At 38.1% G+C, this 15,872-nt stretch overlaps 1 protein-coding gene across 2 annotated transcripts in view; it reads left to right on the forward strand.

The window, feature by feature from the left end:
- Window positions 1-3,825: 3,825 nt before the first annotated feature.
- LOC129775164 (serine/threonine-protein kinase Pak) overlaps window positions 3,826-15,872 on the forward strand; it is a 99,292-nt gene continuing 87,245 nt past the window's right edge. For both annotated transcript variants that reach the window (XM_055779534.1, XM_055779535.1), the window contains exon 1: window positions 3,826-4,783. The gene's annotated coding sequence lies outside the window, so the exon portion shown is untranslated. The remainder of the gene's footprint in view (window positions 4,784-15,872) is intronic.

The following is a 15,872-nucleotide window of genomic DNA, read 5'->3' on the forward strand; positions in this document are numbered from 1 at the left end:
ATTACCCTTGGTGGAGGAAGTTTTGCTACTGGCAAGCGAAACCTAATCACATACAAAATTCCAGAACGACATTCACTTTCTTGGTGATTAAACAAGCGAAATAAACTCTTTTTTTAATATCAACAACCTCGAAAACAGTAGCATTGCTTCATTATGATCAAGACTAGTGCAAATGCAATCCTAGTTGAAGGCAGTTTTGCGACTGGCACGCGAACCCAAATAACTTATGACATTTCAGTACGACATTCAAGATGCTTGGTATTTCCCAAATGATTTTTTGGCGCACAACCTTAACGCCTGCTTCGCCATAACGTCAGTTTAATACATTCATGCAATGTCAAAAGCACCATCGAAGCCCTTTTGATGACGGAAAACAAACAATGTTCACTGCTTGGAAAAAGACTGAATTATGCCACACAGCTTGTACTCTGCTGTAATGCTTCCTTTACAATGCAGGCTTTTAATCGCATGCGATATACTCACGCGCGATATTTTACAGAGCAGCTCTTTACAATGGTGCGCGATATTGCGCGATATTGTGCGATAATCTGTCATAATCTGTCTATCAAACCTGCATCCATCTAATCATACTGCCATTACATGTTTGGAAAAGGCCGTACAAGATTGGTGGAACAAAATTATATCGTTAGATGTGTGAATGCAAGTATTCCAAATAATTAATAATTGAAAAATTAACTAATTCAATAGGATATTAACAAAAATGTGTAAAAATAATTATGATTATGCAGCAATATTCTTGCAATAGGTGATAGACTTAGCTCTCACTTATTGGAGCGGTTCATATGTATAAAGCTAAACATTTATTTCGATATATCGTTCCTCCCATCTAGCATATCCTGTTCCACCTGTGTGATGTATGTAGCGTCTTCTGTCAAAGCAACGCGATTTTCGTAGCAAAAGCTTGGAGAGTTCTATCTTTTTTCGCACTGTCATGGGTGATTTCGCGCTTTGCTCTGATTGGTTGTCGAATAAAAATCGTTATTGAAGAAAAAAATCGCGCTCAATGTGAATGATTGTAAATCCGGCATAACACCCATCGATGCGAATTCGCTGATGAGTTTGTCAAGAGCAACCGCGTTCACCACCAGCGGGGGGAGCTGGTTGCTGCCTGGGTAACGGCGTTTACATTTTCGACCGACACGCCGAAGTCGCCTACTTCGCTGTTGTTCGATGCGAAGGCTCGGTTCAGTGCGAGCACTTTTCACTGCATCAACATCGCGTGCATCATTCGCACATCACACACTATGCGAAGCGTCCAACGCGAAAAACGAACTGGAAAAACCACACGACGATATCCAAGTTGAATTACCACTGGTGAGGTCCAATCTTAGATCGAAGCGCAGTGAAATCAAAGTGAACTGGATTACTCAACAGTCCGATGCCGAATGAAAGTTTTCCTCAGCGAGATCCGCTGTTTATACTCTAGGCAAGTATTCCCCTTCATTCTTCTTCTCTTCCTTTGTTCACGGCGACTTTATATCCTACGATTTCCCCTTCGTTGCTTGTCGATAAGTTGCTCGTTATTGACAGCTCTGTTCGGGAAAGCACACAAATGGACTGAACAAATGTATGGGAAAATAGAAACGCTTAAAGTTTTCATGAATTTTTACCATTTACAAACCAAGGGATTCTAATGTATAGCATATTAAACAAATCTTAGGGAATTTCCGATTCGTTTAGTATGTAAATCGCCAAAATCCGTTCGCGGCAAAAATAGTTATTAACGTTAACTTTATTTCATAAAAACGTGACCTGTTTTCTGATTTGACACCCTTAATGAAAGACGTAGTTCTAAGTCAAAACCGTGTTGATTCGAAAATCCGCTTAAAAACCACGTTATTTGGAAAATGCGCCTAAAAAACACCAGGTCCGCGTAAGAATCGTGATAGAGTACGGCACTAATTATATGGCGAAGAACATTACATAAGTCTTCGATTTTTTTCACTATATATCATCCAATCTTTTATATAATCGAGCCAAAAAAATTTTTTTTATTTGTTTTGTATACATATACTAGCTGACCCGGCAAATTTTATCCCGGCAAAATTTATTTTGCGTTATCACATCCACGTTTTCTTACTAAGCGCACGTTCATGGGTCCAATCGCAGAACTGTTCATTGATTGATCTTCTATTCTCCCTTTGAAATTATTTCTTACTATAAAATTTCAGTACTTCTACCAAAACTCGAGATTATAATATCAGATTATTTTCAGACACAATTCTCGTGCAAGATTTTTCATCCAATTGCAAATAACATGTTTCTGCGTTACATGGAATAAATGTTTGATACAGAAAATATAATAGAATGAAGACAGCCCTAAATCGGACAATTCCTTTCTTGAGTTTTGCTCTTATCAACACATTCGGCGATTTTTATTTATATAGATAGAAGACGATATAGGAGTGCATTTTATCACATTAAAATCTATTTCCACTTTCGAACGAAGATCAATTTCGTTACCGCAAACATCAAACGGACTAACAACGTTTGTCAATATGTAATTGAAGAACACATGCGAATTGAATTTTTCGAATTTTCCCACTTTCCTTCAGAGATTTCCGAAAATTTTCAATTGTCATATTTAGTTGAAATATGTGCATTATTTTTATGGGACCCTCTCTCCTTTCCAGAGGAGGAAGGAGTGTCATACTATCATAGAAACATTCCTCGTACAAAAAAAACCATCACATCCCAAATTTGGATCCATTTGCTTGATTAGTTTCGAGTTATGCAGAAGTTTGTGTTTCATTTATATGGCAGCCCCCCTTCAGAGAGGGGGGTGGAGTGACGAACTACCATAGAAACGTTTATCGATACCTCAAACCACTATATACTAAGTTTGATTCCATTTGTTTGATTAGTTATCAAGCTGTTCAGCACCCTCCACCCGCCCCCTCTTTAGAGAGGGAAAAGGAATGTCAAACCACCATAAAAACATTTATTGCTCCCTAAAACCTTCATATGCCAAATTTGGTTTCATTTGCTTGATTAATTCTCGAGTAATGCAGAAATTTGTGTTTCATTTGTATGGCAGCCCCCCCTTAGAGAGGGGGTGGAATGTTTAACCACTATAGAATCATGCCAAATTTCGTTTCATTTACTTGATTATTCCTCGAGTAATGTAGAAATTTGTGTTCCATTTGTATGGATGCTGACGTTGCCGATGTATGTGAATGTCTCCATAAAGTGCGCTACACATACACCGTCCCGTCACCGTGAAGTAACGTAAAGGAATAAAATGTCAAATATTCTCTCATGGAAATCGTATGGTAGCATTCACATACACCATCACCAGCAACATTGACGTCGGCAAAATAAGTCCAAGAGAATAGTTGACGGGACGGTGACGGTGACACTATATGTGTAGCGCACTTAAGAATTGTATGGGAGAATAATTGACGTAACGTGACCTGACGTGAACGTAACGTGGATGTTGTATGTGAATCGCACTTAATACAGAGAAAAAAGAAGTTGAACACGCCTGCCTTCAAAACTCGCTGAAAAATGTATAAACTTGCTTAGCACTTGATTTATAAAACAATTAACCAGGAATACTGTAGCTGGACGGGGAGGCAGTTGAAGAATATGAATGCGAAATCAAGAATGCTTTCTTATATGATTGATTACATTGATAATTCTAATAATAAACATCGACCATAACTAGCAACACTGTCATTTAAACCCGTTTCATACCGTGAAAGCGGTCGGTGGCAAACTGTTGTAGTTCATATGTTTGCCGTACGCCGCAGTCTAGAGGTCGCGTTTGAACGTTGACAGTTCACGCAACGAGAGCACACACAAGAAAGAATCCAAGAACCGTTTCACTGTGGTCGCGGACAGCAAGAACGGACAGCCATCGACGAGAATCGCAGCCATCTCTGCATCCGTGAGTACAAGAAGGAAAAAAACTTGCATCAGCACAGCTGAATTCGATATGAAAGATCCTGTTCCGGAGTAGGATCCACACTGCGGAAGTAATTTCAATACAGTAATATCGTCGGGATGTACGCTACCATCCGCGAGTGACCCCAAAATTAATGTTCACTGCCAAATTAGCGACAGTGAGGGTGTTTGGGAGTGAGTGGAATAGAGATTTTTTTCTCTGTGTGGTGTTTCGCAGTGAATGGCTTTTTTCGATGTAAAACATTTTCGTTTCCGACTCGGCTTAGTTTTTCCCCTGGATTCGGTTAGCATCGGTGTGAAAAAATCGTGATTCGAGAGTTTTCGTGTGGATGTTCAGAAACAGTTTAAAACAGGAAGTACGGAATCAAAATTATCGGTCAGTGAAACAGCGTGAATGAGTCTGGAAGCTAGCGAAAATAGAGTGAAACAAATACATCGCAAGTAAAAGGAATACGGTGTTGGAGTTGATTTAAGAGTTAAAAAATTGCATACATGGCGTATTGTAAACTAATAGGAAACGATACCGAAACCCCGTAAAATAGGGAATTATTGGTTTGGATACGGCCCCAGAAGATCAATGTTGGTTGGAATAAAATTGATGACTTCGGTTGACGTTTTGACTGCTTTGCTGGAGAATTGTGGTTAACTTCTGCACACGCACACCACGAAAGTAGAGGGCAACAAAATTCTTATTTGATTGATTTTTGCTGCTGTGAATCGGCTTCTTCTTCTTCTCCATTCTGTGTGTTCAAAACGGCCTGACACATTCCGGTTCCCTACTCTTGGATACTTCTGGCTGGAATTGCTGCAAGCAACAAAATCAAGTACCGAACGACAACAACAAAAACCGTGAATGGTAAGTGTCTGAGTCATCATAGCGTTCGACAAATATATTGTGTCATGAGTTTCTTATCACTGACTGCATATTGAATTCGTTAGCTCTGTCCAAGACAGCTGTCATAGAGCACGAGATTCTACTGGAAATGCTCACAGTTCGTTTGCACACATTGGGCACTCTCATATATACCTTTTTTCTAAAAAAAGAAACAACACAAGAGACTAGCCGAACGTGAGATGTGGAAGAAGTGTAAAGAAAACAACCAAGTTTAAATATAAATAAATCTCTTAAGTGCTTCACCGCGAGTGAGTGGCGTGTCGCCTCCAACATCATTCTAATCGTCAGTATTGTCAACGGGGGCACCCGCTGGAGGACCATAGTCAAGAGTTCTTATAAGATTTTCACATCTCTCCCGTCAAAGTAATGATTTGCATCCAATATAGGACTGTTCCCCATCCACACGCGGGTCTAGATTAGTCACACACTGCACGTCGGATGTTCTCCATGATCTGTACCTATACGCGCCTCGTGCCAGACCATATATCAGTCGGTGTGACAACGACGGACGACGACGCGATTTCATGACGCCAGCTCTCTCCAAGCTTTGCATCACCCGACCGGACTAATGGCATGGTGCCGTCTGAATACTTTGTACTGTGTGTCGTTTGTTGGATAGTATTCTCCTGCTAGTATTGACTTTCCATGCATCGTGCATCTTTGGGGATGCAATGTTGTCGCCGAGTGTCTGTAGACTTATCGTTTTCCTACGTGCCGTAAGATATAACAACGTGGCGATAAAGCATTAAATGTAATTATTTTGATCCACACTTCTTTGCCTCCTGCTCATAAGCGCAATGTGAAGGTCAGCGTGTGGTATGGCTCATTAAACAGGGAGGCATGGATTATAAAATCATAAATAAGGTATTTTCACCTGTGTCACAATTGCATTTTTTTTCGATGCGTAAATATAATCAAAACTTTCTGTTGATATAATTATTACTCCCACGTCAAGTACTTTTCACGTACTGGTGATATCAGTATTGTCTGTATCACTATCATCATGGATTTTGAATCCAATTGGAACTAGCTAGAATCCGTGGTATTCAAAATTAAGAGTCTCCTTTAGGAGAGTTTTTACTCGATTTTTTTCTTAAATAGCGTTTTGTCTCGAATTCCGAACACTTAGCTTAGATGGCCATTACGCCATCGACGAGGTCTAAAAATTGACCCCCATTAATTAACACAAGTTCTTGTTTGAAACTTTCAAGATACAGTATATGTTGTGTTACACGATCCAACTTGATTTCTAGTAGAAAGTATTATTGTTGTACTTTTCAAAAACTCAACAAATAGATGAGCGTGCATAAGTTCGTATAAGATGAAAAATTTGGCAAGTGCATTTGTCATTTGCATTCTGAAATTTGTTGGAACTTCAATACACTCATTTACTAATTTACTTCAAGAAATTGCATTAGTATAAATAGCAAGAACGAACCCAGGTTCATCTCATAACACTGATTTGTAAAAATATCCTTAGCGTGCGATTTTTATATTTAAAAAAAAGACGGGTGGGTAATGTCGAGGACATAACCGGAGTGACGTAGGACTATACAAAGGGGACAGCTTTTGTCAAATATATATTTTAAATATATTGTTTTATTTTCTTCTCCTACGTGAATACCTACCTATCAACCTGAAAAATGGATTAGTTTACTGTTTACTGTTTATGAATATGTTGATGGTTCTGAAAAGAACCTTTGGTGTTGTGTTTTTGTTATCACTCGATATTCCCATCTTGTTCGGTTAAACCTTCCTGTTTAGCTATTGCGTTTGCCACTCGCCACAGCTTTCACAGCTTGTGACATGTTGTTCAGTAAATTACATTTAATGCGACGTGCCGGAGAAACACTTTGCCACTTACTGAAACTAATTGTTGCCTTGATGAGCGCCGAACCGAAGCTGCTCTGTTCTTGATGCGGGTTTTCTGATTGTCGTGAGCAGCTTTGCAAGCCAACTCGAGCACTCCGACGGCCGAAACTCTATAATCGCTGTTAGGTATACTGGTGCTCCGGCACCAATCCGTTCGGCCTAGTTACCCTTGCGGAGCAATCAGTGAATGCGACCAACAGGGATCTGGAGACCTGCACGGTTCGAGTGAGACTTTGCCTTTCCCTTAACTTGTCCTCCTTTGTTACGTCCACGATGCCGATGCCGTACAACCACACGGGATTACGGTTTGAAAGAAAATAAGATATTTTTTCAGGGACCGCGTGTTTTATACTCTAGCGGTACACACTCACAGGATAGAGACAAATCGGCAGGCTCAGCCAGAGGGGCGAGTCCAACGAAACGAATGAATGAGCGTTAAAAGGGAGCGATGGCAAAAAAATACATTCAGGCGAATGAACTGAAAAGTTTAAACCCTCTTAAAGCCAAAAAGAAGAAGAAGAAAATACATTCATTATGATTTGTTCGCTCGTTGGATTCACATGCAGGCTAAAAAGGGTCCTTTTCAGGATCACAAAATTATCTTCAATCTAAAGAGTTTATTGTTTTGTTATCACTCGATATCCCCATCTTGTTCGGCTAAACCTTCCTGTTTAGCGATTTGTTGCCACTCGCCACAGCTTTCACAGTTGGAAAATTTCTTCCCATCCAGCTTTGTGACATATTTTACAGTAAATTACATTCAATGACACGTCGCATTACCACTACTCAGTGTCGGATTGGAGGTAATTTTAACCTGTAATTGAACATTTGCGATGACAGTGGTACAGTGTCGACTTTCAATGTGGGATCATAATTTGGATCTCTATGTTTACAAAAATGTCCAACTAAATAAGTCACATTACATGTCCGTCCAATTAGCTAAATGTCGAACTAATTGTAGATTACTGTGCTTTCAATCTGGAAACAATTTAAGAATTGGTGAAAATTGAATAATTAGGAAAGTCCCCAACTATCAATAAGCTCAGAACAACTGCCAAATTCACATACTCATCAGATCCTGGCAAACAAATTATGAAAAAATCAATTTGTGTTTTATTATTATTTTGGATAATGTTTTAGAAAGCATTGAACTGTATTTCCTAAAATCTTTTTTGGAAGGTTTAATGGCCCTGATAAGGGCCTTGTTTTATGGAATGGTTCCAATTTAGAAAACTTAGTACTCGTGGTTTTGAAAAAAAACCATTTCGAACGCCCTCGATGCCGCCTTGTTCTGGATTTGCCTCCAAAGCAGTTTGTATAAAGAACAAACTTTTTTCTTCTGCTACCTGCTGCCGTTTTGCGATTGCGTTTGCCACTCACCACTCGCTGCAACTGCCTGTTGTCTTGATGTCCACCGAACCGAATGTGTTCTGTTCCGAATGCGGGTTTTCTTATCGTCGCGAGCAGCTTTGCCAGCTAACTCGATCACTTCGGCGGCCGAAACAATATAACGCTGGCTAGGTGGACTGGTGCACTGGTACTAACGCGCTCGGCCTAGCTACCTTTGCGGGGAACTCCAGATCAACACGGTTCCAACACGGATTTTGCCTTTCCCTTCACTTTTGCTCCTTTACCATGTCCAGACATGGCTGCTTGTGTTGGTTTGTTGATGTGTTGTGATGCGAACCGATGTGGTGTACGGTTTGAATGAGAATGATCGTTACGGCAGCGGAGCGGGGATTTTTAAGCTGACTGGCTGGCTCGAGAATTACGCATGTGTGAGACTGCGACCAATGTTTCGTTCATTTTTTTCTTTTTCCTTTCCAATCGTGCTTCATTCTATTTCGCTGCTGCTCTTGTTGCCCGTTTTGGTCGGTACGATTTGAGGAGCACAAAATGGACCAATCAAAAATGGGCACATAGTGCATTTTGACAATGCTTGATATTTCACAATTATTCAATTATTTATCTCAAGAAAAATGAAATGTTATTCGTTATGATAGATGCGTAGATATATTTCCTATCAATTGATGCAAAAACCTTTGCGATCTATTGAGAAATGCTCGAGTTATAAACGTTCCAAATCTTGCATTTTTTCCTACTTGTTCAGTGCCTAGATTTCCATTTCACCCCCTATATCTTCCGGTTAGACGTAGTCCTACGTCAATAATTGCCTACTGCAATATTTGTGAGTAATTTGTACCAACATATCTCTATATATATATAAAAATGTTCTGTTCGTTTGTGTACGCGTCAAAAACTCGAAAAGTACGGAACCAATTGAGCTTAAAGTTGGACACAATATACAACTCACTTCAAGGAGTATTGTTACGGCATAAAAATTTGGAAAATTGGAATGAAAAAGATTTTATATATGAGCACTCTGGTCATATATAAAATCTTTCTGAAATTGAGCTTCTAATGAAAATCGACTATTCAGCAATGAATATGTATTCTATGTGATGGAAACATCTTTTTTCCACGTGTTTGACAAAATCATGAACTGAAATTGTGTTTTGAAGTGATTTAAAATTTATCGATTTCCCTCATCTATAGTATATGGCATCTTAAATTATAGCGCGTCAAAGATGGAGTCCACCAAGCAAGAAATTCGCCATATTTTACGTTTTTACTACCTGCGAGGTAAAACTGCAACGATGGCGGCTGAAAAAATTCGTGTAGTTTATGGACCCGATACTGTAACGATTCGCACAGCACAGCGTAGGTTTGATTGATTTCGTTCTGGTGTAGTGGCTGTCGAAGATACACCCCATACTGGTAGGCCAATCGTCGTGGAAACCGATAAAATCGTTGAAATCATCCAAGTAGACCGGCATGTGAGCACTCGCTCGATTGACCAGGAACTCGGTATAGACCATAAAACCGTTTGGAACCATTTGCAGAAGATTGGATTCCAGAAAAAAAACCGGATGTATGGGTGCCACACGAGTTGACACAAAAAAATCTTTTAGACCGAATCAACACCTGCGATGCACTGCTGAAACGGAACGAACTCGATCCATTTTTAAAGAAGATGGTGACTGGTGATGAAAAGTGGATCACGTATGACAACCTAAAGCGAAAAAAGTCGTGGTCGAAGCGCGGTGAGCCGGCCATCGCCAAGTCCGGATTGACGGCCAGGAAGGTTCGTGGGGTTGGTGGGGTTGGAAGAGAATCATCCACTATGAGCTGCTCAACTATGACCAGACCCTCAACTCGGTTCTCTACTGTGAGCAGCTTGATGAAGTTGCCTTCTAAATGACAACAAGTTTGCGTACAAAACGGCGCATATTTGACTTAAATTGGAGAATTTTAAGTATTTTAAATAAAGCGTCAAATATAGATCAGAAATACAACATTTCTTTTTCCCCAACCCTATATATATAAATGTTCTGTTCGTTTGTGTACGCGTCAAAAACTCGAAAAGTACGGAACCGATTCAGCTTAATGAATAATTTTGGAGATGGTCAACACGAGGAGCCAATCAGTCATTTCAGTTTGATTGCCTACGAATCGACGGATCTGTCGAAGAAATAGTCACTGGCCTGTTTGTCCGGAGGTCAAATAATTGACACTTTTTGATAGACTAAGTTTGCTTTGTAATTTGTACAAACACTATTTTGCTCGCCACTCTTCAATTATCAACAGCGGCAAACAATGTCAAACATCGAACATGAAAAAATATCAACTGAAATATTTAAGATAACCTAACCATGTAGGGAAGATAGAGGTACGACAGACATGTTAAGAAAAACTTCAATTGTTTCTTTGGAAACTCATGTTTTCCAAAACTTAAAACCAATTTCTTACAGTTCAATATACTGGTTTTCGTAATAATTGGCCAAATGTTTTATAAAAATGTGTTTTTTAATGTTTTTAATGAAATTCAAACAAGCCGAAAAGTAGAACGCATTTTTATCGATGCGGGTATAATGGACATGTAGTGGGAAGAATATGGGCAGGTTCATAATTTATGAAGCGTAGAATTATTCCTCTCGCGAGCGATAAAATTTTATTTTTTTTATTTATTTTTGATAAAATTTCGCTCTCTCTCAGTGTTTGTGCGTCCAGTAACTGAAATAGAACAAAAAGAGAAAACAATATAAAAAAGAGTTCAATATTATTCCCTTCACTTTCCACCATGCATTGGATGTGATTATGGATGTAACTGTCCTTTTCAACCCCACCAGTGCAATTATTGCAATAATTTAAAATTACTACTTACGAATGAATTTACTTTTCCGTACATACCTAATATCGCTTCTCTGTCAACTCACAAACCGAAATATAACCATTAGCGAATTCAATTTTGCAATTAAACCACTCAAAATGTTTAATATCGAAGCCGCAAAAATTACATCTACACGCGGAATCATGTTTGATTTTCGGTTTTTGTTTCCCTATTTCACTTTTGATCAGTATTCATTGTCATAAGATGGTTTAAATATTCTAGAATAGCATGTAGAAGAGGTTTCCATCAACAGAAATTTAAAATTCATAATGCAACTATACAAATCAACCACCTGTCCATCATACCCCCACTGTCCGTCTTACCCGCGGTTCCCCTACCGGCTGGTTCAAAGAACAGACCAAAAAATATTTTAGGCATCCAATAAGTCAAATATTTGGCTTCGGTCAAACAGAGTATGAGCACCCTTAGTAACCAGAACTAGCTATTGGAAGGATGGTATACTGTTCGTGAATGATTGTTTTTATGACCTTATACATGTTACCGAAATGGATTCAAGGACGTTGTATGACGAAATGGTTTCGTTGTTCAAGAGAGACAAAATTACATACTAAATTTATTTGAATAGCATTGGAGCTGATGGTGCAAAGATCATGACTTCACCAGGCAACTCACTTGACGCTTTGCTTAAAAGAGATTGTCCATTTCATTACGAAGTGTATTTGCTGTGGATCTGCCTTAGGCTCTTCGAAGCAAACGAAGCAAACAAAGCAAACTTTTATGAATTGAGAGGCGACTTGTCACTGAAAAGAAAGTCCGATTTTTTTTTACAAAAAACAGGAAGTGGGTTATATTTGTGGAATAACCGCAAAGGTGACGTAGAACTATCGTTGATTTAGTGATCATTTATTTTTAGTTGCATCTGAATCAATTCTGAATGAATGAATAAATGAATATTTGGGGGACTTCGAAAACGAGAGCGTTACGTTGAAGGCACAATATTCAGCAAAAGAAGCAATCACACGAAAGTTGTATAATACATAATACATTGCTGGTATTGTGATATGATTTGTATTCCATTTCCAATAGAAAAAATAGCTATTGCATCCAATCAGTCTACATAATTTTTGCGTTCGCTCATCCTTTCTTTCGTTTGAGAAATTGTTGAGTGAACATCGTTCTCAAGTGCGCGTAGAGCGGGAATTCCTTCTTAAGATTCATTGCACCTCTAATAAATTGCCGAAAGACGTGGTCTTACGTTGATCGTACTTGATTGAAAAATCGCAAAACCAAATGTATTTGGTCGCAGTATTATATGGATAGAAAACATAATAAACTCTTTTGCTTGAATGTAATTTTCAATTCCAAGGGAACTGGCAGATTATTTTTCAGCAACGATAATATCTTTCCATATTCTCCTCGATACTCGAAGCCCACCAGTGGTTAATACTAACTCTATAACCACCTGTTCATTGCACTTGATTGAAAAATCACAAAACCAAATGTATTTGATCACAGTGTTATATGGTTATAAAACATTAAAATAAACTCTTTCGCATGAATGTATTTTTCAATTCTAAGTGGAACAGGTAGATTATTACTCAGCAACGATAACATCTTTCCGGAATCTTCTCGACGCTGGATGGCAACCAAACGAAAATAGTTCCGCGCGTGTATGTGGTGGCTGCTCCGATTTCTCAAGCGGAACCGTTTGTGGCATCATTCTCCTCCTGATGGATTTCCTTCTGTCCTAAGGTGCACAAGCAGGCTCTTGGTGACACCGTTCATCAGCGCTTTCATGATAAACGAAGTTAGCTTCACCACAACAGCGACAACATGCTCCAATCGCTGTTCAATTATAACTGAGTGGATTTCCGAGCGTAAGCGAGCGCGATACCAATTGGTGATTTCAATAGCCTGTTTTGAAAGCAACTTTAAGGCTATTGAAACAAGTTTTTGGTTACACATTTGCATAGAACGATTGAATTTGAGTCGGATGAATTTCAGAATGCAAAAATCGATTTTGATCGAATCGTGGAATTCGATCGACGTTCAAACCTATCGTTCAAAGTTCAGCATCTCTAATGTCAAATGGCAGTATATCTGATCTTATGATGCTTATAGGCTTTATATCAACATTATTAATGCATATAAACATTATTGAATGCCCTATATATGCATTTAGTGCTACCATATAATGCTTACAAGCATTTTGATAAAACGTTTATACATTGGACATTGGGTATCTGGCTGCAAATGTCTTGAAATAAACATAACATAAACCTTTGAATTATTACTGATTTACGGTAGAATTGTTTTGTTTATTCCCAGACCAGATCATACAAGACCTTTTTTGAGCAGGTATCTGAGCGATTATTGAAATAGGACTATTTTCAATTCATTTATCTGTATCAATAGTGGTCCAGATTGCTAAGACACAACAGAGAAACACACATGTTGCAGAAGTACCCCGGTTCGAATCTAATAAAGCAATTTTCATATAACAGTGTGCATTCCAAACAGTGCGCGGTAAATCTAAATAACGAAGAAACTTATTAAAATCTCAATAACATTTGTAAAAGGTTTGTACGGGTCCCGATTGGTTCCAGCCAGTCTGCCAGTTCCTCTAGGAATTTAAAAATACATTCATGTGAAAGAGTTTATTTGAATGTTTTCTATCCATGTAACACTGTGACCAAATATGTTTCAATCAAGTGCTATTAACAGATGGTTATCGAGTTAGCATTAACCACTGGTGGGCTTCCAGTATCGAGGAAAATGTGGAAATATCTAATCGTTACTGAAAATAATCTGCCAGTTCCTCTGGGAATTTAAAATTATATTCATATGAAAGAGTTTATTTTAATGTTTTCTATTCATGTAACACTGTGACCAAATACATTAGGTTTTGTGATTTTTCAATCAATCGCAATCAACAGGATAGCTTCTGAAGATTATTCTTCCCCATCAGTAGGATATTTCCGTATCCAATATTGGATGCATAAAACCTTGTGACTCCAACGTAACGCTCTCGTTTTCGAAGTTCTCCAAATATTCATTCATTCAGAATGAATTCAGATTCAACTTCATACAAATGATCTCTAAATCAACGATAGTCCTACGTCACCCTTGCGGTTATACCATAGATATAACCCACTTCCTGTTTTTTCTAGGAAAAAAACCAAAGGAAAGCAACTTGACGTTTCTATGGGCCTTATGTAAGCATTAATACAGTGCTTATTTAACATGTTCGTCGCCCAACGCAATCCGACTAAGTTTCTTGCGGATAAAATCTGAAATGAAGGTCAAACGTTGATTGTATATAACTTTCATCAGATCTAGCAATATTCTTATCAATTTGAAGACGAACTGACAACAATAACACATGTCAATGTTATGTAATATGGGTTTCGTATGGAACAGTAGTTCAAAGTATAGAATAAACATTACATTTTTTATAGTTTTGATTTCATGATTTAAATTTATATTTAGATGCCATTCCATCAAATAAGTTTTGAAAATTCTATTCAATTTGAACGAGGAAAGTGTCACCCATGTCTGGGTGACGGGGTGATGGACGTGTCAAGACCATTTCTTCGTTTGATCTTCATCAACAAATGAATCAAAACGTAAAACCACACTTACAATACATTAGTTTTATTTTATTTAACATCCAAAATATTCACTAGATATAATTTATATGGCAGAAAAACGTTTGCCGCGTCAGCTAGCAATTTTATATTATAATGACGAGTTTTGTTAGAAGTATTAGAAAATTTCTGCATTCAGTAACATCCCGGATACGTTCTTCAGGATTCGTACGTTTTTTTTTCACTCATTACATACACAACAGGCCTGAGGGGACTCATCATAGTGAAGTCACAATCTGAAATTCACACTGTCGAAGTGCCCCAATTGTAACGTGACTCGGATAGCCGGAACATCAAGCGTCGAAGTAAACAAGTTGTCTGTATGAGTACTCTCTGTTTCTAAATGGATAATCTCGATTCTCCATCTTGAAAGCTACTATGTTTTCTGTATGATTACAATCACACGGGCACGCAAGTTAATCACACCAGGATGAAAAACTTATTAAACATCAAATTATTACCTCCAATACATTCATGTGCGAGAAACTAAATACAATCAAGTTATGATCCATGACGACAAGCCACAATTAATCACGTTATCTCAGCTTATATTCATTTGCAATAAATCGTATTGTATCAATGTGTCGATAAATACTAGCATACAGTACCCTATCGGTCGATAAGGTATACCGTAATGCCCTGTAATCTTTCTGTATGTATGTTTGTATGTTTGTAACATGTTTGTCTGTAGCGCTGACCCACATTAATAGAAATTTGACCACGTTGGATTTCCATTATCCACAATTAGCGACTTCATCAGATGCTCCCACGATTTTATTTTAGTCTTATTAATGCCCTAGACTAATGAAGGAGAGGTGTGATAACTGCTACTTGCCTAATTATTTTCTAGCTTTTAGTACATTATTATGTTTAATCACAATTAAACCGTTTAGCTTAAAAAGTTTTTTTTACTTATTTTATTTTAATTCAACTTGAAAGATATTTAAAAAATCACTAAATCACTTAATTTAAATCTGTTTGCAGCATGTGCAAGGTATGGCAGATGACTTCCGGTAAAAAATTGAGATACATATTGGATGTTCAGAAAAATGTAAATTTTCAAAATTTTTGGATTTCATGAATATAGCCAGCCAAAGCGGCCACTAATGAGCTTTTTGGGATCATTCAAATATACAAATACAGGGTAACTTCGATATAACGTACATTTTACTTTCAAAATTGTACGTTGCCTCGAATTGTACGTTATATAGAAGCATAATAAAGAACTCAGAAACGTAGCTTATATTACTTTATTGTGTTGGTGTTCGAGTAAGATTAATGAATAAATTCAGATAAAAGACGAAGCCAACCTTTCTCTAAATTTTCCCCTTCGTACTGT

This window comes from Toxorhynchites rutilus, chromosome 3 (genome assembly GCF_029784135.1).
Source record: "Toxorhynchites rutilus septentrionalis strain SRP chromosome 3, ASM2978413v1, whole genome shotgun sequence".
Classification (NCBI taxonomy): Eukaryota; Metazoa; Arthropoda; class Insecta; order Diptera; family Culicidae; genus Toxorhynchites; species Toxorhynchites rutilus.